The sequence below is a fragment of the Piliocolobus tephrosceles genome, chromosome 18 (genome assembly GCF_002776525.5).
Source record: "Piliocolobus tephrosceles isolate RC106 chromosome 18, ASM277652v3, whole genome shotgun sequence".
Taxonomy (NCBI): Eukaryota; Metazoa; Chordata; class Mammalia; order Primates; family Cercopithecidae; genus Piliocolobus; species Piliocolobus tephrosceles.
The window spans coordinates 39,645,181-39,661,726 of NC_045451.1; positions in this window are offsets into that span (position 1 = coordinate 39,645,181).

A 16,546-nucleotide genomic window follows, 5' to 3' on the forward strand; every position below is an offset into this window, starting at 1 on the left:
AGACACATGAAAAAATGCTCATCATCACTGGCCATCAGAGAAATGCAAATCAAAACCACAATGAGATACCATCTCACACCAGTTAGAATGGCAATCATTAAAAAATCAGGAAACAATAGGTGTTGGAGAGGATGTGGAGAAATGTATCTTTTTTTTAAAAGAAGATCATGGATTGATGGATTGGCATGAGAACTAAAAGATACTTGCAAAGTAATCTGGATGCAAAATTATTTCAAATTGTTAAATTCTTTTAGAGTTGTATTGCCCATGGCTATATATGTTTATGTATATGTTATACATACATATACATGTTCATGACATGTGTGCATATACACACATGGACACACACATCTGCAAAGTTTGCAAATAGGCAATAATATGCAACATATTGCTGATGAAAGCAGTTGTATTTAGTAAAAGAATAAAGAAAAGCAAGACATGATTCATTATAAAATTTAGAATTGTTTCACATAGGAGATAAGTAGGAAGTAGAGGAGCAAAAATACTGTAGTATCCCAAGGTGGGGGTAATCTTGGTAATATATCTTATGGTATGGTAATGTATCTTAACCATGTTCACTTTTAAATTGTATGTGGATTTGATATACATTTTGTGTGTATGGTACATTTCATAGTACGAAATGTTTACAAAGTAAATGGAAAATTAAGAAAAAAATTATTTTGTAATGAAAAATCTTAAGGCAGTTTGGCTACAAAGAGAAGAGGGTAAATAGGGTGTTGGTTGAGAAGATACATCCAAAATCAAATGCAAATCTGGTTCTTGTCACTCATTCAGTCAAACCCTTCAGTGGTTCCCCATCCTCTTCCTTGACACCCTAGGCTAGGATAAGTTCCTCTGGTCTATCTTTTCAAAGCCCCTCATTTGACAAGTGCAACTGTGAGTTACTTAACATGTAAGTGTGCAGTCAGTCTATGTTTTCCACCTGAAACTATCTGTATACTCTATGAGCACAGGGGTCGTGACTGTGTCCTTCTCTTTATAAACTTTTAAGGTTGCTCTGTGTGTATTATTAGCTTCTCAACCAATGTCGGATTATTGAATGAATTAACAACAAAAAATAAAACCTAAGTTCCAGAGCCCAGATAATCTGAATATAGACCCATAGTACCATGGGATGAAACTCTCTTAACACCTCATATATACCTCTCTCCCAGTACCTCATCTATGTCTGGCTGTAAGCAGGAATGAGAAAACTACCTATATCATGTGACTTGGAGTTAACTGTTAACTATTTTCCCCCACTTGAAATATCAATTTCTGTAATTTTATCCCCCACAAATTTTATTATTTTTGAGTCATGCTTTCGAGTTAATGTATTACCCTTGTTAACATACAAATAACCTTTCATGAAATGTTCATGAAGTTATTGTAAGCTATTAATTGGTAAACCATTGATAAACATTATTAAACTGTTGGATCCTCTTCAACCTGACAGCTCTATGAGCATCTTTCCAAAGCTGTGATAAATAGATAAGCCATGATGGAAAGGTAGGTCATTGCTTAGACAAGGTCCTCATATATTGGACAGCAAATTAGTAAAAGGGGAGGAAAGGCTGAGTGAGAAAATGATAAGAATAATTTTTATCTATTTTTTAATTATAAGAAACTTCATCTTGATTATATAAACACAAACGGACAATGAGATTAAGATGGCAGATAGGACGCAGGACTAGCTTGCAGCTCCCATTTGGGCGAAAAAAAACGATTTTTTGACATCCAAGTTTTTTGCATTCTGGACTGAGAATACATCAGCTTTATAACCATAATGCCTGAATAATAACCCTGGATCTGATACTTAGAAGTTAAGCGAACATAGTCAAATACTTGAATTATATAAATCTTACTTACTGGAACCTCACAGAGTTGGTATTAGCTTTGAATGAAGTATATGTCTAATATATTTAATAAAATAGCTATTACATAGTAGATATTCAGTAAATGTTATTATTACAATAATATTGTCAACGTGATCTTTAATGTGAATAAGTGGGACCAAAACTGGACAGGTTCTAACTGCACAGAAAGCACAGGTATAACACAGAGCTCCAAAGAAGTCAGATCCAAAATACAGATGGCAGTGGCCATCACAGAGACTTTCAAAAATGACAGTGTTAAGCCAGCAACTATAATAAGAGTCTGCTTCTCTGAAAGCTTTTACCTGGGTACAATTTGGCCCATAGATACAGCCATAAGGCTTTTACCAGTGAGACCACAGACAATTAGTTCAGTCTCAGAATGATTTGTAATCAGAAGGTAAGATAAAAAGAATACTAAATGGAAATCTGCAAAAGGCTTATGAGTCCTGACACCAGCGTTCTGAGTCACCCTGAGAAAATAAACGATTAAGGTTCATTTTCTTTGTTTATATTTAAAAAAAAAAAAAAAAAAAAACAGGGCAAGAAAGTACCAGCTCAAACATCTACTGTTATTTTCATTCCTTTGATCTGAATATTCTGTGAAATAATTTATTGCCTATTTATATCATAGATCATTGGATAATTTATATTAGGTTTTAAAAATATTTGAAAGTAGCTCTTTAGGAACCCCAGATTAGGAATGACTAGATGAGATCATTCCCATGCTCTCTTTTAGCTCTCAAAAAATTTATGATTTTAATATAGTTTATCAGTACGCCTATGTGGCTAATAAACATCACAATTTGCTAGGGACAAAAAACATTTTTACTTTGCTTTTTATTATCATATATATATACATGTGTGTATATATATATATAAAGATTTTAAGGTAATCACAGCTAGTGGCATAAATGCAACTAGGATGTAAAATAAACCTTTACTACCTTCCAAATGATCATTTTTTTTCTCTTTGTTTCTCAGACTAGCACATACGCTTTCAGTCTTCTCAGGAACCAGAACACACATAAAAGTAGTTTTTGTATGAATACACTAGGCTTTTATGTGAATCATTAAATTCACATCAGACTTCTCAAGTTGTAAAATCAAAGGAAAGAAACCAAATCAAGTTTTTTAAAAAGTCAATTTTATTTGGCCCAAAAGGAAATGCCTTCTTATTCCACAGACCAGAAAGGTACATAATGACTGGAGTACTAAAAATCAGTCTCTCTGTCTACCTGCAGATTAAACCTAAACAAAAGACGAATGATACATAAGGAAAGTGTGTCTTTCAGAAGTTAGAATTGGAAGGGATTTTCAGTGTCTTGACTCAAAATAAAGGTGAAGAAACTGAGCTCAACTAGTAGACTGGCTTGATGTGCTCTATATTTAGATCACATCTAACTATAAAGCCTAAGATGCTCATTACTCTTAGTAGGAACAGAGAAATCCTTCAATGGAGATATTAAGAATATGGCAAATATCCATCTACCTGGAGTCATCTGAGTTGTAGATATTAGGAAAAAAGTTAGAAGCCAATATTATTTTTAAAAACTATTTTAAAGGTTACAGTTTGACTTGATTCAGCAAACACATGTGGTGTTCCTTATAGTTTTGTGCTACATGTAAGGCAGTTCAGGGAAGAGAGAAACTATAGCGTCCCTGCATAAAATGATTAGAATGTAGAAAGAACTGTAATAAAATAAATATAATAAGTGCCCTTAGAGAAGAACAAAAAAGGTACAATCAGATTTTTCAAAAGAAGAGAGTGTATCTGAATTAAATAAACACAGTGATCCTCTATGAATAAGGAAGAGAATACAATAATAATGATAAGAAACAGTTATTTAATGTCTACACATCAAGCGCTGTTAAGTGTTTTCACACATACTGTCTGATTTAATCCATATATTAATTCTTTAATGTAGCAAAATATGACACACATTTTTTAGAAGTGAGAATGTCACATGCCTGAGATCACACAACTTTAATGAGTGGAACTAGAACTCAAACTCAATTTCAGAAAGTTCCATTTCAGACAGACTCAGTATATTTAAACTTGAAGTTATACTGCAAAAGCGATGTGCTTTAAAAGCTGAATAGTTTGGTGGGAAGGGTTGCTTGTTTTTTTTTGTTTGTTTACTTTAATCCAAGGAAAAACCACATACCAAGCCTCAGCATCCTAAAAGCATAATTCCATTGAAAAGCCTAGTTCCAGTTAGACTGCAACTCAGGAAATATGTATAGAAATGTTGTGTTGTATAAAATGTTGTGTTGTGTTTGAAAGAAATAGGTTAAAATGGACTTTGGAGATCAGACTTGGAAATGTATGTTTACTTTGTAGCAAATGGAGATATCAAAGAAGTGGAAAACACCTTCGAGAGGGTCCATGGTTCACTTTAGTATTAATCCTCCATAACAAATTGCTTCAAAACTTAGTACATAAAAATAATTTTCTTTTACTTCCTATTTTCTGTAGGTCAGGAATCTGCAAGTTGCTTACATAGATGATTTGTATTGAAAGTTTCTCATGAGGTTGCACTCAAGTTGTCATCTGGGCTGCAATCTCAACTGAAAGCTTGATGGAAAACAGTTCAGTTCTAAGCTCAATCAAGAGGCTGCTGGTAGGTAGACTTCAGTTTCTTGCTGAATGTTGAACTGAGAGCTTCAGTTCATCACTGGCCTTTGGCCAGAGACAAATTCAGCACCTTATCACATGGACCTTACTATAGCTCGGTTTTGGCATAGAAGCTGGCATCCCTTAGAACAGGTGATCAGAGTGTGTGTGTGTGTGTGTGAGAGAGAGAGAGAAAGCGAGAGAGAGAGAGAGAGAGAGAGAGAGACAGACCACCTTTTGTAATAAGAAGAGACTTACCATAAATCCTGCCATATTCTATTCTTGAAGGTAAGAGTATCAAATATTAATTTTTAATCATCAGAAGTTCCCTATATATACTTTTATATCAGATGAATAATAACCATTCAAGACGCTTATTTGTCTATTATATTCTTAACTATCTTTGTTGACAACCCTTTTCTTTTCTCTGAGACCAAGACACCCCTGCTTCAAAAGCTTAGACCATGTTTTCCTTGCTCAAGTACTTGAAAAAAATCCTGTATTTACTATATAAGTACTTCCTGTCCTTTAAAAAAGTGGTTAATTCACATCTTAGCTTTCTTATCTCTAGAATTAATACATCCTAGGAAATGTAAGAATTAGAGGATTGTGGCTCTGGAAAAGTCAAGGGATCATCTACTCTCAATAAGACTACTTAAACTATACCAGAAAGATATATTTAGACCCTAGAGATTTTCTGATCTGTTTCATTTCATGGATGAAGATACTAAAGTGCAAAGATGTAACACAATTTACCCAATCTATGGTAATAGTAGCTCACTAGAGATTAGGATCTGCATCTGATTCACTTTTATCCGATTGTCATTTCATGTGCTTTTTAACTATTGATTCCTTTCTTCATCTTTCTCAAATCTCAATTATTTTAAATTTAATCTATTACTACTATAATTCCTACTGTGTCATTTTTGGTGAGGGCAGTGGTGGTCTGGAAACAGCTTAATATTGAATAGAAATGATAGCACACCTACACTTTGTTTTGGAGCATACATCCACAGTCTGGATTTCAACATGAGTGCTGTATCTTATTTAACCTTTGCTCTGAGGGAGAGGATAGTAGCTGAAAATGAAAGGTTAGCATGTTGGAAAGCTTTTACCATTACTTCTCTCAGAATGAAATCTGAGAACTACTTAGAAGGCTTTTAAGGAAGAAATAGTGACAGAGGCCAAAGTTCATTAGTCAGAATTTTAGGATGTAGTCAAAAAGTTGAGTAACTTAGAGATATTTTAAGAGGTGAGATCGCTCAGGCCAGGTATCTTGCCCAAAACGAGGCAAGCAGTATAAAATCTATTCAGGCTTGGGCTAGACAAGTTTTTACTTTGTTTTAATAGAAAGAATATTTTTCCTCTTTTCTGCACCCTGTCCTCCCTCAAGCTCCACATAAGGACTAAACTCTCACACCTCCCCCAACATGAGGGCATTATACTTTCCCTAGCTTGGCACTGACAAGGCTGTTGGTCTATTCTGTAATGATTAAGCCTTGAATTTAACATCTCTGGCATGGAGACCTTTATGTTTTGATTACTAATGGATCCCTCATGGCAAGACAGGGCCTAGCTTATAACAGGAGCTCAATAATGAATGTTAAGTGATGGAAAACCTACAGAGCGTCGTCTATGTAATGACCGAGGTCAGTAAGGCACTCACTGATAACCAACTTTTCCACAATTATCTCCCCTTCCTTTACTTTAAACAATTATTATTTGTCTTAAATAACCCTGACAGATGCCATTCTACTTAAAATCAAAAACAAATCCTTTAATGGCTGATAATTTGTTACATATCAAAGATACTTGAAAACATTTGGAAATAATCTGGCTCAGAGCTAGGAATTACTGATTCAAATATTTCTGGAGCCATAGATTAGTGTTTGAAGGGATTTTAAAAACTGCTCTGCTTTTCTCCATAATTTTGAAAAGAGCAAGCCTGGAGGACATAAAGTCTAGGTGATTTGTCCAGTGATCCTGAGGTCATCAATGAAATAGTAAAGATCAGAACATAGACTTGTTGAAAGCTTGTTCATTGCTCTTGCCATTTAGCTTATTATACACTCCAACAAGTCTGATTCTTTGTGAAGCAGGTGAAAGAATCCTTAAAGGTTGATAGGTTTATAAACAAGAGAGATGAAAACATGAAGAGTCAACAATTGTGGAGTAATTAAGCAAATAGTGGCACTCAGAAAGGAAACATACCATGCTTAAGACATTTTTCTATCTCAAGGTAAAGAAAAACTGAAATTTCAGGAGGTATCACCAATTGTTTCACAATTATAGTTACTAGACTTCATTTCTTAAGAATCAGTAGGCCTTGAATATGTCTCGAAGTAGAGGAAGATGTAAAAAGTAGAGATGATATCTGATACTTTTCTACAGAACCATGGAAAGCTTTTTCTACACATCAAGTAATGAAACCTGTATGGATTATTTGCATTAGGAAAAAAAAAAGGCCTCTTATAAAATGTATTTAGATTTGTCCTTGATGTGAGAATTATTATTTATATAGAGTATGTATATGTGTCCATGTGCCTAAATGTATCTAGGTGACTTTCATCTAATTTTTTCCCACATGAAGACTGGAGAAGTATGAGAAAGGCAAAGGCTTATGTTTTCACACTGGTAAATATCTTACAGTGTACCAAATGTGGGCCCTCGCTATCCTGAGGCAGAGCTGGTCTTCTGAGAAACATACACCAGCCCTTCTTCATCTGAACCTTCAAACCACTTCAAAGTGTGTATTTCTGAAAACACACAGCACAGACTGTGGGAAATATGATGTCTGAAGGTGATACAGGAGTTAAGAAGAATTACTTAGGCAGATAAGTGAGGGTATGGAAATCTTCGGTAAGATCTTCCTTTTAATGAAAAGCAGACTCAAATCATTTTCTAACAAAGAGCAGCCTGTAAAGCTGGGCTGCAGACAGACAAGCAAGCTGGGAATTTGCACGGGTGAATGCCAGCAGAAACTAAGGACTACACATGCTCAAGATGGCGGCTCCACCTTCTCTTCTCTTTGTCAGTCACCTGTACGGTAAGGAGCAGACAAGATGGCACAGGCCTGGGAAAGTCTATTTGCATAATCAGATCAAGGTGGGATGACCAGCCTTCCCTGCCCTATGCAAGCGTCACACTTCATCAAACCAATCTGTGAGCCCTATGCAGATCAGACACCACCTCCTCAAACCTGACCATGAAATCCAGCACATTCACCACCGGCCAGCCTTTTCATCTTGAAAGTCCCCTCTCTCACACTAGAGAGAGAGAGAGAGAGCTGTTTTTCTTTCTCTTCCTTTTGTTTATTAAACCTCCGCTCCTAAACTCCTGTGTGTCCATGTCCTAAACTTTCCTGGCATCAGACGAACCCTGGGTATTTACCCCAGACAACCGTAGCTGCTTCAAAAGTATTGTGTCCTTTGAGGAAGTAGCAGGGTCAGAGAGGGTATTTTTAAGACAGTACAGCAAATCAAAGCAATGAGGATGCAGAAAGCTTTTAATTTTTTTTTCTTTTCCTTAGATTCCAGGAATTGCCTTATTCAGCATCCAGGTGATTTTCCACCCTGCCTCTTGTGCCCTGAGCCTTAATCACCTCTGATCATTCTCCATCCTTTAGGAAAGTGGATTGTACAGGCATGCACAGTGTTCATTGTGTGATGTTTAGTAAAATTTGTAGATAGGGCCATCGATGGGTATACTTTTCTCTGCATGACCCCTTTGGTGAGGTCAGCACAGTGATGGCTAAATTGGATCAGGGGAATTTGCCCTGGATTCCCAGTTATTGAGCCTCCACAGAGAAAACAGTGGCACCAAGACGGCGGCAAGCAGTGCAAAAATCATCTGCAAAGTGAACTGACTCAGGCACAGTTGTCTGGCAAACCCTCCTTTGCACAAATGCCTGAGAGAAGGTCACTGATGAAAGAGATGAGGTTAATATATAGGGTTACATAATACACTCCAATTTTCACAATTGTTAAGTGGGGAGAAAAGCAGAACACAAAACTGTATACATAGTATAATGGCAATGTAAGTGAAATGTGTTGTCTCTGTGTTTATATGTATACACAGACACACACACACACAATATATATGTTATATATAAATAGGTAATTTGTCTACACATAAAGTTATATATACATATGATTATAATTATATGACAGATAAAATAATTTTATATACGTGTCTCATATGCCTCACATATGTGTTACACGTTTATATGTGTCATGTATGTATATATAGGTATATATATTACATATATGTATATATGACATGCCATATAATTATAATAATAAAAATACAAATAAGTATATAAATACTATATACAAATAATAAAAATTTAAAACCTAGTACTTTAAAAATTTAACAGTGGGGTTTTATATCCAAAATTTAACATTACAAAGTATTTTAATGTCAGTGCTATCTAAATTCTCTATAATCGGCATCTATTTATTTTGTATTTAGAAGAAAAATAATATTTTAAATACTGACTATAGTCTGTATTCATATAGCCACCTAGATAGTAGCATCTTCAGAGAAAACTTGACAATATCCAAAGACCTTATCCATTATAAATTTCCACTTGACTGCATTAAAACCAGCTTGAGGTACCTGACAAAGTGAAAAGCCATTAAAATGCAGTAATTAAATCTAGCCTCACACTAGAGTATCATAAAGTTTATTTGGTTAATTCTATTTAGCGTGGTTATTTCAGGAGAAACCAAATGATAATTAAATAAATAGCTATTATGAATCCTCAGTTCAGTTTCTGCTCCACTCAGGTCTCTGCTCATCCCCGAGACCTTGGATTTGACAGCATGTGATGCTGCTGCCCATCCTATAATACAGACAACCTGCCAATTCAAGTGGCCAGTTCTCCAAGTTACAGTGCCATGAAGAGTTCCTGTTTATGGCTCTTGATTATTTATTAACTGTATCTGTCACTGGCACTTTCTCAGATATCATCTTACTTTCTTTTATTATTATTATTATCATTAATATTATTATTATTATTAGTTATACTTTAAGTTCAAGGGTACATGTGCATAACGTGCAGGTTTGTTACATATGTATACTTGTGCCATGTTGGTGTGCTGCACCCATCAACTCGTCAGCACCCATCAACTCGTCATTTACATCAGGTATAACTCCCAATGCAATCCCTCCCCCCTCCCTCCTCCCCATGATAGGCCCCGGTGTGTGATGTTCCCTTTGCAGAGTCCAAGTGATCTCATTGTTCAGTTCCCACCTATGAGTGAGAACATGCAGTGTTTGGTTTTCTGTTCTTGTGATAGTTTGCTAAGAATGATGGCTTCCAGCTGCATCCATGTCCCTACAAAGGACACAAACTCATCCTTTTCTATGGCTGCATAGTATTCCATGGTGTATATGTGCCACATTTTCTTAATCCAGTCTGTCACTGATGGACATTTGGGTTGATTCCAAGTCTTTGCTATTGTGAATAGTGCCGCAATAAACATACATGTGCATGTGTCTTTATAGCAGCATGATTTATGATCCTTTGGGTATATACCCAGTAATGGGATGGCTGGGTCATATGGCACATCTAGTTCTCGATCCTTGAGGAATCGCCATACTGTTTTCCATAATGGTTGAACTAGTTTACAGTCCCACCAACAGTGGAAAAGTGTTCCTATTTCTCCACATCCTCTCCAGCACCTACTGTTTCCTGACTTTTTAATGATTGCCATTCTAACTGGTGTGAGATGGTATCTCATTGTGGTTTTGATTTGCATTTCTCTGATGGCCAGTGATGATGAGCATTTTTTCATGTGTCTGTTGGCTGTATGAATGTCTTCTTTTGAGAAATGTCTGTTCATATCCTTTGCCCACTTCTTGATGGGGTTGTTTGTTTTTTTCTTGTAAATTTGTTTGAGTTCTTTGTAGGTTCTGGATATTGGCCCTTTGTCAGATGAGTAGATTGCAAAACTTTTCTCCCATTCTGTAGGTTGCCTGTTCACTCTGATGGTAGTTTCTTTTGCTGTGCAGAAGCTCTTTAGTTTAATTAGATCCCATTTGTCAATTTTGGCTTTTGCTGCTGCCGTTGCTTTTGGTGTTTTAGACATGAAGTCCTTGCCCATGCCTATGTCCTGAATGGTACTACCTAGATTTACTTCTAGGGTTTTTATGGTTTTAGGTCTAACATTTAAGTCTCTAATCCATCTGGAATTAATTTTCATTTAAGGAGTAAGGAAAGGATCCAGTTTCAGCTTTCTACTTATGGCTAGCCAATTTTCCCAGCACCATTTATTAAATAGGGAATCCTTTCCCCATTTCTTGTTTCTCTCAGGTTTGTCAAAGATCAGATGGCTGTAGATGTGTGGTATTATTTCTGAGGACTCTATTCTGTTCCATTGGTCGATATCTCTGTTTTGGTACCAGTACCATGCTGTTTTGATTACTGTAGCCTTGTAGTATAGTTTGAAGTCAGGTAGCGTGATGCCTCCAGCTTTGTTCTTTTGACTTAGGATTGTCTTGGCAATGCGGGCTCTTTTTTGGTTCCATATGAACTTTAAAGCAGTTTTTTCCAATTCGGTGAAGAAACTCATTGGTAGCTTCATGGGGATGGCACTGAATCTATAAATAACCTTGGGCAGTATGGCCATTTTCACAATATTGATTGTTCCTATCCATGAGCATGGTATGTTCTTCCATTTGTTTGTGTCCTCTTTGATTTCACTGAGCAGTGGTTTGTAGTTCTCCTTGAAGAGGTCCTTTACATCCCTTGTAAGTTGGATTCCTAGGTATTTTATTCTCTTTGAAGCAATTGTGTATGGAAGTTCATTCCTGATTTGGCTCTCTGTTAGTCTGCTACTGGTGTATAAGAATGTTTGTGATTTTTGCACATTAATTTTGTATCCTGAGACTTTGCTGAAGTTGCTTATCAGCTTAAGGAGATTTTGGGCTGAGACAATGGGGTTTTCTAAATACACAATCATGTCATCTGCAAACAGGGACAATTTGACTTCCTCTTTTCCTAACTGAATACCCTTGATTTCTTTCTCTTGCCTGATTGCCCTAGCCAGAACTTCCAACACTATGTTGAATAGGAGTGGTGACAGAGGGCATCCCTGTCTTGTGCCAGATTCCAAAGGGAATTTTTCCAGTTTTTACCCATTCAGTATGATATTGGCTGTGGGTTTGTCATAAATAGCTCTTATTATTTTGAGGTGCGTTCCATCAATACCGAATTTATTGAGCGTTTTTAGCATGAAGGGCTATTGAATTTTGTCAAGGCCTTTTCTGCATCTATTGAGATAGTCATGTGGTTCTTGTCTTTGGTTCTGCTTATATGCTGGATTACGTTTATTGATTTGTGAATGTTGAACCAGCCTTGCATCCCAGGGATGAAGCCCACTTGATCATCGTGGATAAGCTTTTTGATGTGCTGCTGAATCCGGTTTGCCAGTATTTTATTGAGGATTTTTGCATCGATGTTCATCAGGGATATTGGTCTAAAATTCTCTTTTTTTGTTGTGTCTCTGCCAGGCTTTGGTATCAGGATGATGTTGGCCTCATAAAATGAGTTAGGGAGGATACCCTCTTTTTCTATAGATTGGAATAGTTTCAGAAGGAATAGTACCAGCTCCTTCTTGTACCTTTGGTAGAATTCAGCTGTGAATCCATCTGGTCCTGGACTTTTTTTGGTTGGTAGGCTATTAACTATTGCCTCAATTTCAGAGCCTACTATTGATCTATTCAGGGATTCAACTTCTTCCTGGTTTAGTCTTGGGAGAGTGTAAGTGTCCAGGAAATTATCCATTTCTTCTAGATTTTCTAGTTGATTTGCGTAGAGGTGTTTATAGTATTCTCTGATGGTAGTTTGTATGTCTGTGGGGCGCTGGTGATATCCCCTTTATCATGTTTTATTCCATCTATTTGATTCTTCTCTCTTTTCTTCTTTATTAGTCTTGCTAGCGGTCTGTCAATTTTGTTGATCTTTTCAAAAAACCAACTCCTGGATTCATTGATTTTTTTTGCAGGGTTTTTTGTGTCTTTATCTCCTTCAGTTCTGCTCTGATCTTAGTTATTTCTTGCCTTCTGCTAGCTTTTGAATGTATTTGCTCTTGCTTCTCTAGTTCTTTCAATTGTGATGTTAGAGTGTCAATTTTAGATCTTTCCAGCTTTCTCTTGTGGGCATTTAGTGCTATAAATTTCCCTCTACACACTGCTTTAAATGTGTCCCAGAGATTCTGGTATGTTGTATCTTTGTTCTCATTGGTTTCAAAGAACATCTTTATTTCTGCCTTCATTTCGTTATGTATTCAGGAGGAGATTGTTCAGTTTCCATGTAGTTGAGGCGGTTTTGATTGAGTTTCTTAGTCCTGAGTTCTAGTTTGATTGCACTGTGGTCTGAGAGACAGTTTGTTTTAATTTCTGTTCTTTTACATTTGCTGAGGAGTGCTTTACTTCCAATTATGTGGTCAATTTTGGAATAAGTGTGATGTGGTGCTGAGAAGAATGTATATTCTGTTGATTTGGGGTGGAGAGTTCTATAGATGTCTATTAGGTCTGCTTGCTGCAGAGATGAGTTCAATTCCTGGATATCCTTGTTAACTTTCTGTCTCGTTGATCTGTCTAATGTTGACAGTGGGGTGTTGAAGTCTCCCATTATTATTGTATGGGAGTCTAAGTCTCTTTGTTAAGTCTCTAAGGACTTGCTTTATGAATGTGGGTGCTCCTGTATTGGGTGCATATATATTTAGGATAGTTAGCACTTCTTGTTGAATTGATCCCTTTACCATTATGTAATGGCCTTCTTTGTCTCTTTTGATCTTTGGTGGTTTAAAGTCTGTTTTATAAGAGACTAGGATTGCAACCCCTGCTTTTTTTTGTTCTCCATTTGCTTGGTAGATCTTCCTCCATCCCTTTATTTTGAGCCTATGTATGTCTCTGCATGTGAGATGGGTCTCCTGAATACAGCAGACTGATGGGTCTTGACTCTTTATCCAGTTTGCCAGTCTGTGTCTTTTAATTGGAGCATTTAGTCCATTAACATTTAAGGTTAATATTGTTATGTGTGAACTTGATCCTGCCATTATGATATTAACTGATTATTTTGCTCATTTGTTGATGCAGTTTCTTCCTAGCCTCTATGGTCTTTACATTTTGGCATGTTTTTGCAATGGCTGGTACTGGTCGTTCCTTTCCATGTTTAGTGCTTCCTTCAGGGTCTCTTGTAAGGCAGGCCTGGTGGTGACAAAATCTCTAAGCATTTGCTTATCTGTAAAGAATTTTATTTCTCCTTCACTTATGAAATTTAGTTTGGCTGGATATGAAATTCTGGGTTTAAAATTCTTTTCTTTAAGAATGTTGAATATTGGCCCCCACTCTCTTCTGGCTTGTAGAGTTTCTGCCAAGAGATCTGCTGTTAGTCTGATGGGCTTCCCTTTATGGGTAACCTGACCTTTCTCTCTGGCTAACCTTAAGATTTTTTTCCTTCATTTCAACTTTGGTGAATCTGGCAATTATGTGTCTTGGAGTTGCTCTTCTGGAGGAGTATCTTTGTGGTGTTCTCTGTATTTCCTGAATTTGAATGTTGGCCTGCCCTGCTAGGTTGGGGAAGTTCTCCTGGATGATATCCTGAAGAGTGTTTTCCAACTTGGTTCCATTTTCCCCCTCACTTTCAGGCACCCCAATCAGACGTAGATTTGGTCTTTTTACATAATCCCATACTTCTTGCAGGCTTTGTTTATTTCTTTTTCTTCTTTTTTCTTTTGGTTTCTCTTCTCGCTTCATTTCATTCATTTGATCCTCAATCGCTGATACTCTTTCTTCCAGTTGATTGAGTCGGTTACTGAAGCTTGTGCATTTGTCACGTATTTCTCGTGTCATGGTTTTCATCTCTGTCATTTCGTTTATGACCTTCTCTGCATTAATTATTCTAGCTATCAATTCTTCCACTCTTTTTTCAAGATTTTTAGTTTCTTTGCGCTGGGTACATAATTCCTCCTTTAGCTCTGAGAAGTTTGATGGACTGAAGCCTTCTTCTCTCATCTCGTCAAAGTGATTCTCTGTCCAGCTTTGATCCGTTGCTGGTGATGGGCTGCGCTCCTTTGCAGGGGAAGATGCGCTCTTATTTTTTGAATTTCCAGCTTTTCTGCCCTGCTTTTTCCTCATCTTTGTGGTTGTATCTGCCTCTGGTCTTTGATGATGGTGACATACTGATGGGGTTTTGGTGTAGGTGTCCTTCCTGTTTGATAGTTTTCCTTCTAACAGTCAGGACCCTCAGCTGTAGGTCTGTTGGAGATTGCCTGAGGTCCACTCCAGACCCTGTTTGCCTGGGTATCAGCAGCAGAGGTTGCAGAAGATAGAATATTGCTGAACAGCGAGTGTACCTGTCTGATTCTTACTTTGGAAGCTTCCTCTCAGGGGTGTACTCCACCGTGTGAGGTGTGGGGTGTCAGTCTGCCCCTAGTGGGGGATGTCTCCCAGTTAGGCTACTCAGGGGTCAGGGACCCACTTGAGCAGGCAGTCTGTCCCTTTTCAGATCTCAACCTCCGTGTTGGGAGATCCACTGCTCTCTTCAAAGCTGTCAGAGTCGCTTGTGTCTGCAGAGGTTTCTGCTGCTTTTGTTCTTGTTGTTGTTGTTTAGCTGTGCCCTGTCCCCAGAGGTGGAGTCTACAGAGACAGGCAGGCCTCCTTGAGCTGCTGTGAGCTCCACCCAGTTTGTGCTTCCCAGGGGCTTTGTTTACCTACTTAAGCCTCAGCAATGGCGGGCCCCCCTCCCCCAGCCTCGCTGCTGCCTTGCGGTTAGATCGCAGACCACTGTGCTAGCAATGAGGGTGGCTCCGTGGGCGTGGGACCCTCCAGCACTCCCTAGTGAGATGAACCCAGTACCTCAGTTGAAAATGCAGAAGTCACTGGTCTTCTGTGTCACTCAGGCTGGGAGTTGGAGACTGGAGCTGTTCCTATTTGGCCATCTTGCTCCGCCCCAGCTCTAATCTTTCTCCAGATATCTCTTACTGTCTCTGTATTCCTAGTGCTGTTTATGCTGACAGCTATACAATGATTTCAGATATCAACTATATCATAAGCACCAAGAAGGTCATGAGCTCCTTCTTGACAGAAATTGTGTTTCATATATTTGGTCTCTGTAGAAATGCCATGCCTTCCAGGTAATTTCTTACTTTATTGCTCCAAATAACCTCTTATTTCTTCAGGCATTTGATGTGTGGCTGTCACACAGCAAACACTACATCATGGCCTGTGTTATAGCTACTAATGCCACCCACTTTGAGATAACAAGCACGTGAGTGATGGAGTGAAAAGAGCACTGATTTAAGAGGCAAATGACCTGATTTACATCTAGGCTACACCATCTATTAACTGAATGACTTTGAGGAAGTCATTTTGCCTAGATAACTTTGGTTTGATTGTTTTATATGCCTGCAGAATGTATTCTGGAAGTTCAATAAGGTAATGTACACAAAACCACTTGCTAAACTACAAAGTACTTAAAGATATATGCAATAGGTTTGTGCCATTTTCCGTACTTGAAGTTTGAAGTATGGTTGATTATACTTTGGCCTCCAGAACAAGCCATGGTACCTACTGAGTACTCACATTAATATTTCAAGTTAAATCAATAATTAGTTCATGAGAAATTCATGCAATGTTGACCAAATAGAAAATTTTGAAAACAATTCTACCTTGGGAATCCTTTTTAAAGATGAGATTTTTTTCAGCTTTCTTAAAAAATAATGTTTTGATGTGTGTCCTGTGCCTTACACCCATTTCTTCTTATTGCTGGCTTAGGGAAAGCCCACTGCATTCATGGACAGATTGCTTCTGTCTCAGATAGATGTCCTCCATTTACAACCAGTCCTTATGCATCCCCGTATTTCTTATTGATGGCTTTTAAAAAGCAAGTCAGCCCTTTATCCCAGCACAGCCACTGTGGTTCTCCTTTTGGATCTTGTTCATCTGTTTACAAGGCAACAAAACAGACATAAACATCCTTGGCACAGCTCAGTGGTGGAAAAATACGGCAGTAATAATCTTGGTTTTCAGGCAAGTAGTGAATGGT